This window comes from Oncorhynchus kisutch, linkage group LG10 (assembly GCF_002021735.2).
Source record: "Oncorhynchus kisutch isolate 150728-3 linkage group LG10, Okis_V2, whole genome shotgun sequence".
Lineage (NCBI taxonomy): Eukaryota > Metazoa > Chordata > Actinopteri > Salmoniformes > Salmonidae > Oncorhynchus > Oncorhynchus kisutch.
Genome location: NC_034183.2, coordinates 4,861,051 through 4,866,050, shown reverse-complemented (window position 1 = coordinate 4,866,050; position 5,000 = coordinate 4,861,051). Strand labels below are relative to the sequence as shown.

The 5,000-nt window shown below is 46.7% G+C and overlaps 1 protein-coding gene across 1 annotated transcript in view; it reads right to left on the bottom strand.

The window, feature by feature from the left end:
- Positions 1-5,000, bottom strand: part of LOC109884126 (epidermal growth factor receptor kinase substrate 8-like protein 2) — an 81,163-nt gene that overhangs the window by 55,637 nt on the left and 20,526 nt on the right.

Below are 5,000 nucleotides of genomic sequence, written 5' to 3'. Positions count from 1 at the left end.
CAGAGAGAGAGAGATGGATAGAGGGGGTAAGTCTAGTGGAGCTGCCAGCAGTAAGGAGGTGAAAGGCCAGGTGTGTGCAACGGCACACACACACACACACACACACACACACACACACACACACACACACACACACACACACCCTCTACTTTAACTGCATTGTAAAGGTGCAGGTCTTATTGCAAATAATTTGCAGATTGCAATTTGACCCAAACAGATCATTTTCAAACCTCGTTAACGTTTGGTATCCGATCATACGTCTCTACTATAGAGAATACATGGGAACAACATCTTCTGAAATTAAAATCACTTGGAGCTGATCCCCTGCTGTTTTACCTTCTTTTATGTCCAACAATGAAAACATCTTGCTCAGAAAACATCTTGCTCAGAAAACAACTTGCTCAGAAAACAACTTGCTCAGAAAACAACTTGCTCAGAAGACATCTTGCTCAGAAAACAACTTGCTCAGAAAACAACTTGCTCAGAAAACAACTTGCTCAGAAAACAACTTGCTCAGAAAACAACTTGCTCAGAAAACAACTTGCTCAGAAAACAACTTGCTCAGAAAACAACTTGCTCAGAAGACAACTTGCTCAGAAAACAACTTGCTCAGAAAACAACTTGCTCAGAAAACAACTTGCTCAGAAAACAACTTGCTCAGAAAACAACTTGCTCAGAAAACATCTTGCTCAGAAAACAACTTGCTCAGAAAACAACTTGCTCAGAAAACAACTTGCTCAGAAAACAACTTGCTCAGAAAACAACACAGAGTAGGATTACATGACTAATTACATGACTAATTACATTACTAATTACATTACTAATTACATGACTAATTATCATTCTACGGTGGAGATACAAAACACCAGCTAAAACTAACACCATGGTTTATCGTCCACGACAGACTCTGGAGCACAGAGTAGGATTGGGGTTGAAGATTAGGCACTAGACCTTACAGGTGTGTGTGTGTGTGTGTGTGTGTGTGTGTGTGTGTGTGTGCGTGTGCGCTCGTGTGTGTGTGCGCTCGTGTGTGTGTGTGTGTGTGTGTGTGCGCTCGTGTGTGTGTGTTAGTGTGTGTGCGTGTGTGTGTGCGCGCTCGTGTGTGTGTGCGCTCGTGTGTGTGTGTGTGTGTGCGCTCGTGTGTGTGTGTGCGCTTCTGTGTGTGTGTTAGTGTGTGTGTGTGTGTGTGTGCGCTCGTGTGTGTGTGTTAGTGTGTGTGTGTGTGTGTGCGCTCGTGTGCGTGTGTGTGTGTGTGCGCTCGTGTGTGTGTGTTAGTGTGTGTGCACGCTCGTGTGTGTGTGCGCTCGTGTGTGTGTGTGTGTGTGCGCTCGTGTGTGTGTGTGTGTGTGCGCTTCTGTGTGTGTGTTAGTGTGTGTGTGTGTGTGTGTGTGCGCTCGTGTGCGTGTGTGTGTGTGTGTGTGCGCTCGTGTGTGTGTGTGTGTGTGTGCACTCGTGTGTGTGTGTGTGTGTACTCGTGTGTGTGTGCGTGTTTGTGCGTGCTTGTGTTCCCAGCAGCTCTGCTGTACTTCCTTGACCAATACTGTGATAGTGAGCCAATCACTGCTTGTTGTCTTGTTATCCAGATAAATGTTGTTACCTTTGGATTGTTTTCATGGAATGACAGGTCGCCTAGCGACAGACCTAACAATCTCCAGAGAAAGAGATTCTTTCCTGTTTCCTAAATTAACATATATTATAATACAGATCCTTTTCAAAAATGAATCGCAAAATGTAATTACCCAACACACTGGGTTGAACCAACGTGGAATAGACGTTGAATTAACGTCTGTGCCCAATTACACAGTTACATAGTATAATTTACATAATATATAGGTAGTAATATCTGTCCAGTGTTTAGCATTTGGCAAATTTGTCCTCTAGCAAGATATAATTTGCTGAGTTGTGTTTGATCCAGTAATGTTACATGTGTGAGTTAGTGACTTATCGAGATAAAAAAATAGATTATTATATTATATATTATATATAATTAAAAGATAATTCTGGTCTACAGGTTACAGCTGAACGCAGTCAGGTTTCAGCCCTCCCAGATCCACGGTCAACTCTCTGCTCTCTAGTCTACAGTCCCCCTCTCAGATCCACGGTCAACTCTCTGCTCTCTAGTCTACAGTCCCCCTCTCGGAATCACTGTCAACTCTCTGCTCTCTCTACTCTACAGTCCCCCTCCCAGATCCACTGTCAACTCTCTGCTCTCTCTGTAGTTTACAGTCCCCCTCCCAGATCCACGGTCAACTCTCTGCTCTCTCTAGTCTACAGTCCCCCTCCCAGATCCACTGTCAACTCTCTGCTCTCTCTGTAGTTTACAGTCCCCCTCCCAGATCCACGGTCAACTCTCTGCTCTCTCTAGTCTACAGTCCCCCTCTCAGATCCACTGTCAACTCTCTGCTCTCTAGTCTACAGTCCCCCTCCCAGATCCACTGTCAACTCTCTGCTCTCTCTAGTCTACAGTCCCCCTCTCAGATCCACTGTCAACTCTCTGCTCTCTAGTCTACAGTCCACCTCCCAGATCCACTGTCAACTCTCTGCTCTCTCTACTCTACAGTCCCCCTCTTAGATCCACTGTCAACTCTCTGCTCTCTAGTCTACAGTCCCCCTCCCAGATCCACTGTCAACTCTCTGCTCTCTCTACTCTACAGTCCCCCTCTTAGATCCACTGTCAACTCTCTGCTCTCTAGTCTACAGTCCCCCTCCCAGATCCACTGTCAACTCTCTGCTCTCTCTAGTCTACAGTCCCCCTCTCAGATCCACTGTCAACTCTCTGCTCTCTGTAGTCTACGCTCCCCCTCCCAGAAGTGTCAACACATTCATATGAATGTGTTTCTAATCTCTACATAACATGTTGACAAACTCACTGTGGAATGTGATAACTTCAAATGTAGTATTTCTGTTTAAGTAGTATTTTTTACACTCTATCTTTATGTTATCTGTCAATGAGTTTCAGGACCAACCCCACTGCAAATAGACTAGGCTACATGCACTACGTAAGCTAGAACAAAGTCAGCTATTCTCAGATGCTGTTTACGTGAAATATAAGTAAATGAATCTGGCAAAAAATGAGCTGCTCTTTATTTTATTTTTTTAACCTTTATTTAACCAGGCAAGTCAGTTAAGAACAAATTCTTATTTACAATGACGGCCTAGGAACAGTGGGTTAACTGCCTTGTTCAGGGGAACAGTGGGTTAACTGCCTTGTTCAGGGGAACAGTGGGTTAACTGGTCTAGGAACAGTGGGTTAACTGCCTTGTTCAGGGGAACAGTGGGTTAACTGCCTTGTTCAGGGGAACAGTGGGTTAACTGCTTTGTTCAGGGGAACAGTGGGTTAACTGGTCTAGGAACAGTGGGTTAACTGCCTTGTTCAGGGGAACAGTGGGTTAACTGGTCTAGGAACAGTGGGTTAACTGCCTTCTTCAGGGGAACAGTGGGTTAACTGCCTTGTTCAGGGGAACAGTGGGTTAACTGGTCTAGGAACAGTGGGTTAACTGCCTTGTTCAGGGGAACAGTGGGTTAACTGCCTTGTTCAGGGGAACAGTGGGTTAACTGGTCTAGGAACAGTGGGTTAACTGCCTTGTTCAGGGGAACAGTGGGTTAACTGCCTTGTTCAGGGGAACAGTGGGTTAACTGGTCTAGGAACAGTGGGTTAACTGCCTTGTTCAGGGGAACAGTGGGTTAACTGCCTTGTTCAGGGGAACAGTGGGTTAACTGGTCTAGGAACAGTGGGTTAACTGCCTTGTTCAGGGGAACAGTGTGTTAACTGCCTTGTTCAGGGGAACAGTGGGTTAACTGCCTTGTTCAGGGGAACAGTGTGTTAACTGCCTTGTTCAGGGGAACAGTGGGTTAACTGCCTTGTTCAGGGGAACAGTGGGTTAACTGGTCTAGGAACAGTGGGTTAACTGCCTTGTTCAGGGGAACAGTGGGTTAACTGCCTTGTTCAGGGGAACATTGGGTTAACTGCCTTGTTCAGGGGAACAGTGGGTTAACTGCCTTGTTCAGGGGAACAGTGGGTTAACTGCCTTGTTCAGGGGAACAGTGGGTTAACTGCCTTGTTCAGGGGAACAGTGGGTTAACTGCCTAGTTCAGGGGAACAGTGGGTTAACTGCCTTGTTCAGGGGAACAGTGTGTTAACTGCCTTGTTCGGGGGAACAGTGTGTTAACTGCCTTGTTCGGGGGAACAGTGTGTTAACTGCCTTGTTCAGGGGAACAGTGGGTTAACTGCCTTGTTCAGGGGAACAGTGGGTTAACTGCCTTGTTCAGAAGAACAGTGGGTTAACTGCCTTGTTCAGGGGAACAGTGGGGTTAACTGCCTTGTTCAGGGGAACAGTGGGTTAACTGCCTTGTTCAGGGGAACAGTGGGTTACTGCCTTGTTCAGGGGAACAGTGGATTAACTGCCTTGTTCAGGGGAACAGTGGGTTAACTGCCTTGTTCAGGGGAACAGTGGGTTAACTGCCTTGTTCAGGGGAACAGTGGGTTAACTGCCTTGTTCAGGGGAACAGTGGGTTAACTGGTCTAGGAACAGTGGGTTAACTGCCTTGTTCAGGGGAACAGTGGGTTAACTGCCTTGTTCAGGGGAACAGTGGGTTAACTGGTCTAGGAACAGTGGGTTAACTGCCTTGTTCAGGGGAACAGTGTGTTAACTGCCTTGTTCAGGGGAACAGTGGGTTAACTGCCTTGTTCAGGGGAACAGTGTGTTAACTGCCTTGTTCAGGGGAACAGTGGGTTAACTGCCTTGTTCAGGGGAACAGTGGGTTAACTGGTCTAGGAACAGTGGGTTAACTGCCTTGTTCAGGGGAACAGTGGGTTAACTGCCTTGTTCAGGGGAACATTGGGTTAACTGCCTTGTTCAGGGGAACAGTGGGTTAACTGCCTTGTTCAGGGGAACAGTGGGTTAACTGCCTTGTTCAGGGGAACAGTGGGTTAACTGCCTTGTTCAGGGGAACAGTGGGTTAACTGCCTAGTTCAGGGGAACAGTGGGTTAACTGCCTTG